This window comes from Malaclemys terrapin, chromosome 8 (assembly GCF_027887155.1).
Source record: "Malaclemys terrapin pileata isolate rMalTer1 chromosome 8, rMalTer1.hap1, whole genome shotgun sequence".
NCBI classification, from domain to species: domain Eukaryota; kingdom Metazoa; phylum Chordata; order Testudines; family Emydidae; genus Malaclemys; species Malaclemys terrapin.
Window position 1 is genome coordinate 76,325,385 of NC_071512.1, and position 16,088 is coordinate 76,341,472.

Consider the following 16,088-nt stretch of genomic DNA (forward strand, 5'->3'; position numbering starts at 1 on the left):
TTCGTAAAGAATCAGATCAGCAATGGTACCATGATCAACTTGGTACTATTAATATGGTGCCATTACAATGACTTGTAGTGAACAAAATTAAGACATTGCGACTTTTAGGAAGCTGATTTCTCAAACTACTTTCTTGACCTTTCCCTGACTCTCCAGTCTCTTTTTTTAGTTGCCTCTCCGACCACCAACTCGGTCTTTCCAAAATGGAATGTGTCTTTTCCTTTAATTCCTCTTCCTTTCCATAGAGAACACCACTCTGTCCTTCATGTTATGTGACTCTCTTCTAACCATGTAGTGAATATTTCACAAAGTTGTCACTTTCTCTTTAATCCACCCTTTCTCCACTAAAAGACTTTGGTCATATGCTGATCATTCTTTGATCACTATAACCTACTCTCTGGCCTCCCTGCTTTTCATATCCTTCTGCTTTTCAATTGGTCCTCTTCTGCTTTCCCTCTCCAACCATGTCACTTTTCTTCTTGAATTCCTCTATTGGTTTTGTCTCTTACTGCATCATGTTAAAATTTCTTGTCACCTAAAAGACTTGGCCTTTTTGCTCCTTTCTCCACTCTCAGCTGGGTGCCTTCTATCATACTTTCCCCCTATCCCTGGAGAGCTTTCCCTATCTTTATCTGCCCACACTCCCCTCTTCAAGTAATCCTTCCTTTCTTCTCGTTCAAAAATCCAATTTATTCCCTCTTGAACTCATTTACAATGTAAGCTCTTTGGGGTAGCTTATTTAGCTTTGTAAAATACTGTGTACATTCACAACATTATTGTATAAATGATTTGTAATAATATAAGAAAAGGTCCCTGCAATGTAAATTAGATAAAATTCCATAAATGATAGCATCTAGACATGGTGAGTACAAGGATAGGGGCATGGTGGAGGAGAAACAGTAAACAATGGGAAGGAAATACATCTGTTGGGTAAGTGAAGCATTTACATAGTTTATGGAATCTGTTTTCTATCTCATACTGTTTCACTTTTTTTGTAATGGGTAAGAGTCAGAGCGGAGATAAATGGTGGAAACAAAACCAAAATGTGAGTTCTGAGAAGAGATTTGAAGCTGCATAAGTCAGTTGGCGCAAAGAAGAGGGAAACTGTCTCAGACAAAATTAATTCACTGCTACGAATATGGTGCTTGGATTAATGTCTCGTGCTTTGAAAGAAATGCCTCCGTCACCACCACATTTATGTGGTAGAGGACCATTATACTATGCCAGTATTGCATTTATGTTAGTAGCCACATGTGTTTTATTGTAAGTTTGTTGGGACTACTTCTTCTCCCTTAGTGATTTTGTTTTTAAAATCTGACAGACAAGTGGCATGAGTATAATTAAAGCAATTGGCAGGAGGAGGAGATGGAGCTGTAGGAGAGATTATGCAAGATGGAAAAGACTATATTAATGCACATGACTGAAAGTCAGAGGATTTGAAATTTTGAAGATTTTTTGCTAGTGTTTAATTGGTGGTGGTAAAATAGGGATTCCTCTTTCTTGCTGGGTTTAAAGATGATTGAAATGCTTTTTTTAATCACTTCTGTCATTTTTGAATGTGCATTTTTTAGAGGAAAACAATAACAAACATAACAGGCTAAATTCAACACTAACTTCATTGCAGTGCCCTCAAGGATGAATTTGACTTACTTTTAAATAAACTTGTTTGAAAATGTTCTTCCTCAACTGATCAGTGCAAGTGGGGTGTTTCTTTAAAGAGAACAATAACTTATTTTGTATATTTTGCATGCACTAGGATAGATTGTACCTACAGACTAAAGACATTGCAGCTACAGGATTGCTTTTTTGCGAACACGTGCTGTTTTGAGGAGTTGAGAGAGTATTTTTACAAGAAGTTCTTATTTTCACACCTAGTAGGAAAATGAGCTCTAAAGTTAAAGATCGCATTTCTGGTGGAGGAAAGATGATCAGTTTTTTCCTATAAACTAGACAAAAAATCTGATCTTTTTAAAAAGTGTAGAATAAAAAGATAATTTGAGTTCATGGATAAGGAATTGGGGGCAGTGGCTGTTCGAAAAAAGCTATAACGCAACCCCTGGCTGGAAGTTGAAGCTAGACAAATTCAGGCTTGACCTAAAGCATACATTTTTGACAGTGCTAGTAATTAACCATTGGAACATGGTGGATTCTCCATAACTGCAATTTTAGAATGAAGCTGGGATGTTTTTCTAAAACATATGCTCTAGGAATTATTTTGGGGAAGTGCTATGGCTTGATTACAATAGGGCCTTCTAGCCTTAGAATCTATGAAAACAGATAGAAGGAAAGACACTTATTTGCTGCAGACTTACTGGTCATGTTGGATGAGATGTACCTGCTGTTTACCATTTATTATGTAACAGCAGCTGTTACAACCAAAGGTCTCAAAGCACTTTGGCTTGAAGATGTTATAAGTACAGGCAATCCTTGGCCTTATGCCCTAATTGGTTCCTGAAAAATGACATTTCGACTTACAATGCAAAACTCAGAATCGCACTACAGGCCCTTGTGGACCTGAGCATCATAAAGTTGAAACCACCTGTTATAAGTTGAATGTGGGTATCAATTCAGAAACAGCATAAGTGCTATTCTTTGTAAATTGAAGGTTGTAAAGTCGATGACTGTCTATATACAGCATGGGTACTAGCTTTATAAAAGTGGAATGAAAATCTACTAGCCCCAGACTAGAATCTCTTTAGCAGCATAAAAACCCATGATCTTTTATTCATGTAAACACCTCCCAGCCATCCCTAAAAAACCACACATTTTTCCCGAGGAAGGGGTTGAGCAGAATTGTGCAAGGTTAAGTTAGAATAGAAATGTACCCGAGATCAACGCTTTCCAGTGAGGCTTCATGCTCATGCAAAGCCCCATTGGTTGCTAGCTGGAGCCTGCTCGTGGATGTCTTTACCCAGTCCCCGCTTTCACCCCAGGGCCAGGTAAATTTATCAGGCTTGAGCGATCAGAGCTGAGTCCCCCGGGCGTTGTGCTGCTGCCCTTGTCCCGCCTGTGCTTAGGGCTGCGCGAGGGGTGGCTGGGTGTCCTGGCCCAAAGCCGGGTGCCAGGCAGCGGGCTCGCCAGTGCAGTGCGCCCGGGGGACTCCTGTGTTACAAAGGGGCTCGGCTCGGGGAAAGCAGCGGCTCGGGCCCCCTGGCGCCCGGCTTCAGCGCTGTGTTCCGCCTTCGTGCCAGGCGCGCAGAGGCGGGTCAGCGCCCCCCCCTGCCCCCTTTGAGTGTCCCGCGTGCGCCCCCTCGCCGGGCCTGTGGCGGGCCGGGGCTCCCCGTACCCGAGTGGGGGTGGGTGGGGGACGGAGGGTTGCAGCCGCTGCCCGGAGCGAGCGGCGCTAAGGGGCGGCGAGTCCCGCGGGGCTGACGCGGGCGGCGGGCCCGGGGGGGTGACTCGCTCCCCAGCTCAAGGACGCCCCGCGCGCCTGGGAGAGGCACCTAGATGTCGGGCCAAGCCCGCCCCGGGGCCGGGGGAGCAGAGCCCTGAGATCCGTGGCCAGGGGCCGACCCGCCGCGGCCGCACTCACCCCCGTCGGGGCGGCCCGAGCGCGGCCTCCCCTCAGCCCGGTATCCCGAGCGCCTGCTCACAGAGGCACCGAGTCCGGCCGCTGGGGGCTGAAGGCAGGGCCCAACTAGGGCAGCTTCCAGCTCCGGTCGGTCCGTGCTGCGCCGGGGAAGGCTGCCAGGAGTAAACATTAAAATACTTTATTAAATCAATTTAAAAAAAGGATAATAAAAAATAAAAAAAACGCGACTCCGCCGGGACTCGAACCCGGAACCTTTGAATCCCTTCATCCTCTAGAAGTCCAATGCGCTATCCATTGCGCCACGGAGCCACCTGTTGGACTCTTTGCACATCAGCCATACAACCTATATACAGAGCGTTCCTTCCTGCTGTATTGGGGACAATGGGTCTGTAGCAAGAGATGGGATCCTCCCTTCTTTACTTAACCCAATTAGGTCAGGTCCTGAAAAGAATCATGTCCCCAAACAACCACGCTCACTCCTACAGCCCTTTCTTAAACTGCTGCTTCTCATATTTAGTTTAAAAACTTTTAAAAAGGAGAGTTATTTTAAAAGAATTTTAAAGTATATTTTATTGCTGATTAATTATATTTTAATCAATACTAATAAATATAATATTAAATCTCTATATTTTATTTCAAATCATTAGGTTTATGCTTATAACTATACATTTATTATACAAAATAGATCAATAATAATAGCACAGCACATATTCAAAGTGCTGTACAGACATTAACAAATCATGGTAATGCTATTATTTTTATCACTAAGCATTTATTTTGTTAATGTTTTTATTCATTTTAAACATGATTGTGTTTATTATTCATTATTAATCATTTATTATCTTTATTATTGAGAAATTATTTTTAGAGCATACTGTGGAACTGATCTTACAAGTATGTACATAAGTAAAGTATGCATATGTGTTTGTTGGATTGGGTCCTGTTAGGTACTGTAGCCAATGAGCACTAAATAAATGTCCATAAATAAAATTAAGCATGTTTATATCACTGTGTTTGTTGATAGGAGTATTAATAATCCTTTCCCTTGACATTGCTTTGGCTTTGTCATAAACATGAAGGAACATAAACTTGAAGGCTCTACTTCTGAAGCCATAGCAGCAATGGTAAAAAAATATATATACTTGGGTCTGCTTGAAACCTTTGGTGCCACCTGACTCCTTGTTGTTCTTGAAACCTTTGTGCACTCTGAAGTTTGTGACGCGAAAATTATTTCTAGGATGCTGATTTTTGCATTGTATATCTTCAGTGAAAAAACAAAATCAGCATTTCTAAGACAACTACAGCTTCACCCACTGAATTTGGAACAATGATGGTTTTGTTTGTGACAATCTGATCAATTGCAGCATTACACGAGTTATTGCAGTGATTCTGGACACCAGATGAATCAGATAATGTGTGGAAATCTGGAAGACAAAACATCTAGGGGACTAATGACAGAAAAACATTCCTGTGCAATCCGCACCGGAGGCTTCAGTAGTTTCCAGGCTGGATGCCAGTTTTTGTGGTGTGGAAGGCATAGAAACACTTTTGCACCTGGAATCAAACCTGAGAAAAACAAATGTGAGATAAATTAGACATACTTCTTCCACATACTTCTGACGTGTCACGTGCAACCACCTCTGGGGTGCAACTGGGCAGCTGTGACTATGTAATGCACAGCAATGCTACCCAATGGTTTAGGATGGTAAGTGAAGACTACTGTATCCAGTTGAAATTGCAGCAGGGATTTAGGTAAACAGAATGTAATTATCTGTTTGGCAGATAATATGGATTTTGTAGAATTTTTCTGCAGTAATTACCAGGCCATCTTGGCAATCTTAGAACTAATAAATTTCCATTCACTGGCCCCTTATACACAAATGGTGGTGCTTGTGAAGCATGAAACCCAGAAAAGTGCAACACTGTAAGGCTTCTTTTCTTTTGGATTTATATGTTCTGTTTTTGTACAAGTTCCTTCAAACTACTTCAGAGCGGGTCTTGTTTTCTGTTATGATAATGGCACAATGAGTCAATTCAGAATGACTACAAGGAACATAAAATGGCTTTGCAAAATATATAGTGCAAAATCTGGCTCATAACATATCCCACAGAGGGGAAAGAATTTCTTAGATAAGATTTTCTTTGACCTGCTGAAGGTACCAATAGAAAGAAATTCTAATATATTTCTATGTAAAGTAAAATATCAAACTATGCCACCCAATATTGCACACATAGTTTATATTAATTATTTTATTTATTAATTACATTAATAATTAGAGGCTTCAACCAAGTCAGGACCCCATTGTGCTAAAAGATGCTTTACAGACATCTAGTAAAAGACACAGACCCATCCTCAAAGAGTTCACAATCTGAAAAACAAGATGTTAAAAAAATGTGTAAAATAAAGAGGTGAGCAGGGATGAGAGACACGTTTTTTTCAGCATTTATTGTGTGTACAATTCATAGGTGAATTTGTAGTTTAGATACCCAATGAAATAATACACTTAACCATGACTTTTTCTTCTTTACAGTATTAGCATTTGGGCCCCAGTTCTGCAAAGACTTCAATGGGACCACTCACACTGTAGAAAGTTAAACACATGCATGTGTCTTTCTGGGACTGGGACCTTAGATTGTTAGCTTTCCAGGATTTATGTATTTATTTTTGTTTGTAAATTACTTAGCACTTGTGTTTGATGTTGGAATGATGAGTCTGTGACTAAAGTCACTGAGAGAGAGAGATTGTTCCAATTAAAAGATATTTTTGAACTCTAAAAAAATGTGTGGGTGGAGAGATCAAAAGCAGGATAAATTAGAGAGTGAAATTTCTACAGATTACATGAATGAATTATCCCAAATCTAAATGAAAACAAGTGTAGATTACAATTGAGTTCTTGAGTGATTAATATACCTGTGGCATTGCTCCAAATGATGGTGGGTGCCTGTTGCTAAATCAAGTCCTCAGAAACAGAGGGAGTAAAATTCCAGCACCAAGTCCATGCAAAACTTCCTTTAACATCAACCAGGTCAGGATTTTCGGTCAAGAGCTGTAATCATGCCCTAAGGACAGTTGGATTTTGAACAAGTTGTAGGATCATAGTAGGTAGAGGTAGAAAAGACCCATAGGCACTAATATAATAAGCACGTGACTGAAAAAGGCAAATGTGATCCTAGGATGTATTAGGCATGGCATTTCCAGTAAAAATAGAGAAGTATTTAATGCCATTGCACATGGCATTGGTAAGACCCCCATTTGGAATACTGTGTACAGTTCTGGTCACCCATGTTCAAGAAAGATTAATTTAAACTGGAACAGGTGGTGAGAAGAGCTACTAGGATGATCAGGGGAATGGAGGGCTTATTTTATGAGAGGAGACTAGAAGAGCTTGGCTTGTTTAGACTTGCAAAAAGGTTTAGAAGGGGATATGATTGCTCTCTATAAATACATTATGGGGGTAAGTAACAGGCAGGGTGATGAGCTACTTAAGATAAAGGATAGTGTTGGCACAAGAACAAGTGACTATAAACTGACCATGAACAAATTCAGGCTGGCAATTAGAAGAAAGTTTCTAACCATCAGAGGGGTGAGGTTCTGGAAGAGCCTCCCAATAGAAGTTGTGGGGATAAACAACTTAATTAGTTTTTAAGAAAGAGCTGTATAAATTTATGAGTGCAATTGCATGATTGGGTTGCATGCACATAATGGTGTGGGGCAGGGCTCAGTAGCCTGGGGGCTTACTTCAGGCTTCTCTTGTATTCCTAAAGCTCATACTTCAGGGATTTAACTGGCCACCACCAGGGGTCAGGAAAGAATTCTCCCCCGCCCCCCAATATATTCTGGAAGGTTTTTGTATCTCCTTCCCATGAAGCATCGGGGATCATAGCTGGAGATGTGACACAGGGTGGGGTGTGCCAGGGCTCTGAAGTGGCACTGAGCAGTCTCTCTCTAGCTCACTGTAGCGAGGCGGTGGGATACCCCACAGCCCCGCTGAGGGCCGAACCTCCCCTAATACCGACGTGGGCGGAGCCACTGGGTCCGGTGCCCGCCCCCAGAGGTCACGGTGCCGACCCGGAAGTATAAAAGCCCGCTTGCAGAGCTCAGTGGAGCCCACGCCGGCGGAGAGAGCAGACGTCTCTGGCCGAGCTCCCGCTTGGGAGACAGCCGCAGGCTGCAACTGGCCTGCTGACTTACCAGGCCTGCCGAGCCTACCCCTCGCCTGCTACCCTGAGGAGGAGCCAAGCCTGCCCCATGCCAGCTACCCCGAGGAGGAGCCAAGCCTGCCCTTCGCCCGGTACCCTGAGGAGCCGATGCTGGTCGAGAGCACCAAGGACACTAGGACGGCTCAGGTACCATACGAGGGGGAGTGTGGAAGTAGCCCAGGGGCAGCCGACCCCAGTCTGGCTGCTGCACTGCCAGAGCCAATGTCAGTGTGTTGCGGCCAGGATCCTCACTGACAGCAGCGAGTTTCCACCGCTGCTAGGGCCCCAGGCTGGGACGCAGTGGAGTGGGAGGGCCTGCGTCTCCCCTGCCACCCACTCCTTGGGTGGCAGACTCCCCCTTTTTTCCCTGGCCTAGAGAGGCTGGGTTTCTGATTATTTGCTTGCTGCCCCGCCCTGACCCAGGGCCTGGGCTGCTACAAACCCTGACCCAGCCCCTGCTTAAGGGCCTGGGCCTCTGATTGACTATTTGATTACTGCCCTGCCCTGACTTAAGGCCTGGGCTGTTATAGACTTTGCCTCAGACCTTACTTAAGGGCCTGTGTTCGGACCTCTTGGCTCAGCCCCTGCTTACGGGCCTGAGCCCCTAACTGTGGGTCTGCGGTCCCTGACTGCCGCCGGACCAGAGCAAGGTGGTGGGATACCCCACAGCCCCGCTGAGGGCCGAATCCTGGTCCAAAACTACTACACGTGGTACCAGAAGTGGGGACCTCTTGCCCAGAATGTGGGCACGAGCCCTTGACCCCTGTGAGAAGGGGCCTGGGGGGGAACGGTCCCCCACAGGAGACATGGACTTAACCAAGCTCTTAACACTCCTGACGGAGAGCCAGGAGCGACAGCAGGCTGCCCAGCTCCAACAGCACCAACAGCTCGTCCAGCAGCTGGGAGCCCAGCAGCAGCAGCTAATACAGGACCTGACTGTGCAAAACTGGGAGTTCCAGCAACAATGCTTACAGCAGTTGGCAACAGCCCTGCCCCAGCCTGCGGGGCCCCAGCCGGGAGACCCGGACGGGGCTCCCCGATTCACCCTGCCTGTAAGACTGATAAATATGGGACCACAGGATGACCCCGAAGCCTTTCTGGTGACCTTCGAAAGAGTCACGCACATTGCCGGGTGGGCGCCAGACCAATGGGCCACCCTCCTGGCACCATACCTGACGGGGACGGCGCAAACGGTCTGCCAGGGGTTATCCACAGAGGATGTAAGAGACTATACCCGGGTAAAGGCGGCCATTTTAGACGCCCTAGACATCAGCCCCGAAACCTTCCGGCAGCGGTTCCGGGCTCTGTCCTACACCCTAGGCGCCCAACCCCGGTTGGTGGCCAAGGAGCTGAGAGACCTGTGTCGGCGATGGCTACAACCCGACAGGCAGAACCTCGAGGAGCTCACTGAGCAAATCCTGTTGGAACAGTTCATCCACATCCTCCCGTCACGGGGGAGGGCTTGGGTCCTCCGCCACCGGCCTCCAACTGTAGCAGCCGCCGTCGCCCTCATGGAGGACTTCCTAGTGGCGGAAACCCCAGTCGGGCTGGGTATGCGGGGCCACCCTCCAGGGCTCGATCGCCCCAATCCCGAGAGACGGGCAAGCACCCGAGCCGAATCATGGAATCTCCCATGGAGTCAGGAGCCCCGGTATAGACGTCCCAAGGGTCCCCCTCGGCCTGTCCCCACGGGGCCCAAGACCAGGGCCGGCCGTGGCCCGTGGAGTCCCCCTAGGAAGCAGGGGGGAGGCTCAGCCTGACCCGGACGATCCGAAATTGGGCCCTGTTTCTCCTGTGGGAAGCATGGGCATCTCCAACGCGACTGCACTGAGATGGACTGCAGCTTTGGGCACATTTGCGCCAGAGAGAACCGTGCCCAACTGCCGCAGGCTGCCAAGGTCACCGTGCCCGTCGCTGTTGGAGACTGCCAGACGCAGGCCCTGGTTGACTCTGGCTGTGGACAAACCCTAGTCCGCCAAAGCCTGGGGTTCCCTGAAGACCCCCAGCTGGGGAACATCCTATTGCAGTGCATCCATGGTGACGTTCGACCTTACACCAGTGCCCGAGTCCCACTGACCATCGACGGAGTCACACAGACCATGGTGGTTGGCCTGGCCCCGTGACTCGCCTAACCCATGAGCTTGGGGCGCGACTGGCCAGAGTTCCCATGCGTCCTGGGCTCCCATGCGCAGGAGAGCCCCGATATCACCCCAGCCTTGGAGGGGGACTGCCGCGAGGATCCCGCCGAGGAGGTTGAAGAAGCGGGTCCTCGGAGCCAGGAAAACATGCCTAAAGACCTCCCACTAACATCGACAGATGACCCTCAGATCGGCACGGACTTCTGCCGAGACCAGAGGGAGGATCCCACCCTGAGTCAGGCGTATGAACAGCTGGCGGCGGTAGACGATGCTCTGATTGATCCCGCCCGGGCCAAGGTATGGCCCCAGTTTGAGCTACGACGTGACCGCCTCTATTAGGTGGACCGAGATTCCCGCACCAGGGAGGTCCAGAGACGACTGATGGTGCCGCGGTGCCACCGACGAGCGGTAATGAAGCTCGCCCACGACGTCCCCGCGGCCAGGCACCTGGGTCAAGAAAAGACTCTAGCCCGGATTCTGTCTCAGTTTTTCTGGCCTGGGGTGCACCAGGAGGTGCGAAACTATTGTAGCTCCTGTCTGGAGTGCCAGCTCGCTGCTCCCCCATGGACGGCCCCAGCCCCACTAGTCCCCATGCCCATTATGGAGACCCCGTTTGAGCGGGTGGCCATGGATTTGGTGGGACCCCTCCCGAGGAGCCGGGCCGGGTTTCTATACATCCTGGTCATCGTGGACTACGCGACCCGCTTCCCTGAAGCCGTCCCGCTCCGGAGCATCACCGCAAGGACCATTGCCAACGAACTTGTCAAGGTCTTTGCCCGTGTGGGTTTGCCCCGGGAGATCCTCACCGACCAGGGTACCAACTTCACCTCCCGGTTGCTGCGGCAGGTCTGCAGACTCCTTGGGATTAAGCAGCTACGCACCTCTGTGTACCACCCGCAGACCGACGGCCTAGTCGAGCGGTTCAACCGCACCCTGAAAGACATGTTGCACAAGTTCTCCCCTGAAGACCTGCGCCGATGGGACCAGTTGATCCCACCATTGCTCCTGGCTGTCTGTGAAGTACCCCAGGCCTCCACCAAATTCTCTCCCTTCGAGCTGTTATATGGCCGTCGTCCGAGGGGACTGCTGGATCTCATGAGAGAGACCTGGGAACAAGCCCCGTCAACCCACTCAGGGCCTTCTCCAGTATGTCCTCCAGCTGCAGGGACGCCTAGCACAAGCCAGAACTCTAGCTTGAGAGAATCTGAAGGCCACACAGGAAGCCCAGGCCCAAACATATAACCGAGAGGCCCGAGTCCGCGAGTTCCAACCTGGCGACCACGTTCTACTTCTCTTACCCTCCAGTGAATCCAAACTACTGGCTCGGTGGCAGGGGCCATATGAGGTGATCCGGAAGATTGGGCCGGTCACCTATGAGATCAACCAGCCAGACCGCCAGAAAAAAGTCCAGCGGTATCACATCAACCTCCTGAAACCCTGGCGAGAACGGGAAGGCCTCTTAATTAATCTCTACCCACCAGAGCCCGAGTTAGGGCCCCGGATTACACTGACCGAAGATGTCACCACACCGCAGCTCAGAGAGTCCTTGACTGTGGAACAATGGAAACAGACCGGGTGCCTCCTGCAGGCGTTCCGTGGGATGTTCACTGCCCAGCCGGGCTATATGACCCTCGTGTACCATACCATTCAGACAGAGCCGGGGGTGGTGATCCGAGAGTCAACGAGACCCCTACCCTATCGTATGTGACAGGTCGTTGAGGAGGAAGTCTGAGCGATGCTAGAGCTGGGTGTCATTGAACCATCCCAAAGCGAGTGGCGCAGTCCAGTAGTCCTGGTTCCCAAACCGGACGGTGCACAGCGCTTTTGCATCAATTTCCATCGTGTTAATTCCATCTCGAAGTTTGACGCCTACCCAATGCCTCAGGTAGATGAGCTGCTGGACCGTTTAGGCAAGGCCCGCTTCCTCACAACCTTTGACCTAAGCAAAGGGTACTGGCAGATTCCCCTCGACCCCACGTCACAGGAGAAAACTGCTTTCGCCACCGCCATGGGCATCTACCAATTCACCCGGATGCCCTTCAGTCTCCCTGGTACCCCCGCAACGTTCCAGCGGCTCATGGACCGCCTCCTTCTTCCTCACCGAGGGTACGCGGCCGCGTACCTGGACAATGTCGTCATTTATAGCGACCGGTGGGAGAACCACCTGGAGCGGGTAGCGGCTGTCCTGAGGTTCTTACGAGCCACAGGGTTAACCGCCAACCCAAAGAAATGCCGTATCGGGTGGCAGGAGACCACCTACCTGGACTACACGATTGGAGGGGGACAAGTGAAGCCACTTGGGGGAAAGGTTCAAGCCCTAGCGGCATGCCCACCACCTACTACGAAGTGCCACGTATGTCAATTTCTGGGACTTGCGGGCTATTACCAGAGGTTCATCCCCAATTTTGCCTCCATTGCGGCCCCCTTAACAGAGCTTCTCACCAAAACCAGTCCCAGACAGGTGGAATGGACCCAGGAGTGTGACAGCACCTTCCGGGCCCTCAAAGACTGTCTCTGCCGCGAACCCGTCCTGTACAGCCCCGACTTTGACCAAGGGTTCATCCTCCAGACTGACGCCTCGGAGGTAGGATTAGGGGCGGTCCTGTCTCAGGAGGTGGATGGGGAGGAGCACCCAGTTATATATCTCAGCCGGAAATTATTCCCGCGAGAAAGACACTACACTGTGATAGAGAAGGAGGCCCTAGCAGTAAAATGGGCCTGTGACGCCCTGCGTTATTACATCCTAGGGGCCCCCTTCATACTAGTCATGGACCATGCCGCGCTTCGGTGGTTGGCCCGAATGAAGAACAATAATATGAGGTTAACGCAGTGGTACCTGGCACTACAACCTTATACTTATACCATCTGCCATAGGACCGGTAAGAACTAAGCGAACGCGGACTTCTTGACCCGCCTGGGAGAGCTAGACAGGTCTGGCCCCGAGGGACGGGAGCCAGCCTTGACGGGGCTGGATCCCCACTGACAGCAGCGAGTTTCCACCGCTGCTAGGGCCCCAGGCTGGGACGCAGTGGAGTGGGAGGGCCTGCGTCTCCCCTGCCACCCACTCCTTGGGTGGCAGTCTCCCCCTTTTTTCCCCTGGCCTAGAGAGGCTGGGTTTCTGATTATTTGCTGCCCCGCCCTGACCCAGGGCCTGGGCTGCTACAAACCCTGACCCAGCCCCTGCTTAAGGGCCTGGGCCTCTGATTGACTATTTTGATTAGCCTGGGCTGCTATAGACTTTGCCTCAGCCCTTGCTTAAGGGCCTGCGTTCGGACCTCTTGGCTCAGCCCTGCTTACGGGCCTGAGCCTCTAACTGTGGGTCTGCCATCCCTGATTGCCGCCGGACCAGAGCAAGGCGGTGGGATACCCCACAGCCCCGCTGAGGGCCGAACCCCGGCCCAAAACTACTACACTCACATATGTAGGATTAATTAATCACCAAATGTAGGGTTTGGAAGGAATTCTCTCCCGGGTCAGATTGCCAGTGACCTTGGGTTTTTTCTCATCTTCCTCTGCAGCAAGTGGGTGCGGGTCACTTTTCAGCATTATCTGGGTGTATTTTATTTAAACGTTTCCCTGCCATTGCAGGGGCCTCAAACAATGATGCACCTCAGTCCTTCCTATTCTCTACCTGTAACAGATACAGGCTACCTTTGTGGACTGTAATACTTTGGTTTAATTTCAGTTGTTGGGTTTAGTGTGTGGGTGCTCGGTGGTGTTGGTGGCCTTTGATAAACCGGAGGTCAGACTAGATGATCGAGTGGTCCTTTCTGGCCTTAAACTCTATGTGAGAATCCTTCGCCTGGTCCCCACTAAGTCCCCAAATCGGACTAAGGTACGCAAATTCAGCTATGTTAATAACGTAGCTGAATTCGAAGTACCTTAGTCCGAATTTACCGCGGTCCAGACGCGGCAGGAAGTCTCCCCCCGTCGATGCCGCGTACTCCTCTCGGCGAGCTGGAGTACCAGCGCCGACTGTGAGCACTTCCGGGATCGATCCGGGATCGATTTATCACGTCTTAACCAGACGCGATAAATCGATCCCAGAACATCGATGGCGTGCCGCCAGACCAGCCGGTAAGTGAAGACTAGGCCTTAGCTTGCTTTCTTTCTTTCTTTAAATGAAGTTTCTAGCCCTCATGGATGTGAGAAAAGCTTAAAAAATGTGATCTGAGTGTACCCTAAATCTCAAAAAACAGGAGGCAAATAAACCCCCCAAATGTATTATTAGTTTTTTAAATCTCATGATTTGTGAACACTTAGGATTGGCAATACCATATTTACTCCAGTGCAAAGTGACTGTAAGAATCATAGAAATGTAGGGCTGGAAGGGAGCGCGAGAAGTCAGCAAATCCAGTCACCTGCACTAAGTCAAGATCAAGTAAACCTAGACTATCCCTGACAGGTGTTTGTTTAACCTGTTCTTAAAACCCTCCAGTAATAAGGAAAACATAATCTCCCTTGGAAGCTTGTTCCAGAGCGTAACTACCCTAACCTAAATCTCCCTTGCTGCAGATTAAGCCCATTGCTTCCTGTTGTACCTTCATGGACATGGAGAACTATTGATCACAGTCCTCTTTATAACTTCTGTTAACATAGTTGGAGATTATCAGGTCCCCACTAAGTCGTCTTTTCTCAAGACAGAACCTTCCCCAGTTTTTTTAACCTTCTTCATAGGTCATATTTTCTAAACCTTGTATCATTTTTGTTGCTGTAGTCTGGACTCTCTCTCCAATTTCTCCTCATCTTTCTTGTAGTGTGACGCCCAGAATTGGACACAGTACTCCAGCTGAGGCCTCACCAACACCAAGTAGAGCAGGACACAGTTACCTCCCATGTCTTATATATAATAACCCTGTTAATACACTTCAGAATGATATTAGCCTTTTTCACAACTGCATCACAATCCTAAGTATACACAAATGCAAGAAGTCTGGGAAACAAGCAGGGAGAACTGGAAGTCCTGGCACAGTCATGGAACTATGATGCAATTGGAATAACAGAGACTTGGTAGGATAACTCACGTGACTGGAGTACTATCATGGATGGATATAAACTGTTCAGGAAGGACAGGCAGGGCAGAAAAGGTGGGGGAGTTGCGTTGTATGTAAGAGAGGAGTATGACTGCTCAGAGCTCCGGTATGAAACTGCAGAAAAACCTGAGAGTCTCTGGATAAAGTTGAGAAGTGTGAGCAACAAGGGTGATGTCGTGGTTGGAGTCTGCTATAGACCACCAGACCAGGGGGATGAGGTGGACGAGGCTTTCTTCTGGCAACTAGCAGAAGTTGCTAGATCGCAGGCCCTGGTTCTCATGGGAGACTTTAATCACCCTGATATCTGATGGGAGAGGTGCACAGACAATCCAGGAAGTTTTTGGAAAGTGTAGGGGACAATTTCCTGGTGCAAGTGCTGGAGGAACCAACTAGGGGCAGAGCTTTTCTTGACCTGCTGCTTACAAACAGGGAAGAATTAGTAGGGGAAGCAAAAGTGGATGGGAACCTGGGAGGCAGTGACCATGAGATGGTCGAGTTCAGGATCCTGACACAAGGAAGAAAGGAGAGCAGCAGAATACGGACCCTGGACTTCAGAAAAGCAGACTTTGACTCCCTCAGGGAACAGATGGGCAGGATCCCCTGGGAGAATAACATGAAGGGCAAAGGGGTCCAGGAGAGCTGGCTGTATTTTAAAGAATCCTTATTGCGGTTGCAGAAACAAACCATCCCGATGTGTAGAAAGAATAGTAAATATGGCAGGCGACCAGCTTGGCTAAATAGTGAAATCCTTGCTGATCTTAAACGCAAAAAAGAAGCTTACAAGAAGTGGAAGATTGGACAAATGACCAGGGAGGAGTATAAAAATATTGCTCAGGCATGCAGGAGTGAAATCAGGAAGGCCAAATCACACCTGGAGTTGCAGCTAGCAAGAGATGTTAAGAGTAACAAGAAGGGTTTCTTCAGGTATGTTAGCAACAAGAAGAAAGTCAAGGAAAGCACAATATGGGGAGAAGGTGACCAGCCCTCTGTGGAGAAAGAAGTGGTTCGGGACTTTTTAGAAAAACTGGATGTGCACAAATTTTATAAGCAGACTCCATTATCCAAGTCATTAATGAAAATATTGAATAGTACCAGATACAGGACTGCCCCCATAGGATCCCACTAGATATGTCCTCCTAGTTTAACAGCAAACCATTGATAGCTACTCTTTGAATATGGTCTTTC

The 16,088-nt window shown here is 48.8% G+C and overlaps 1 non-coding gene across 1 annotated transcript; it reads right to left on the reverse strand.

Moving 5' to 3' along the window:
- Nucleotides 1-3,756: 3,756 nt before the first annotated feature.
- On the reverse strand, nt 3,757-3,841 carry TRNAR-UCU (transfer RNA arginine (anticodon UCU)). The gene is given in 2 exon segments: nt 3,757-3,792; nt 3,805-3,841. It is a non-coding gene; the product is annotated as a tRNA-Arg (tRNA).
- Between the last annotated feature and the right edge of the window lie 12,247 nt (nt 3,842-16,088).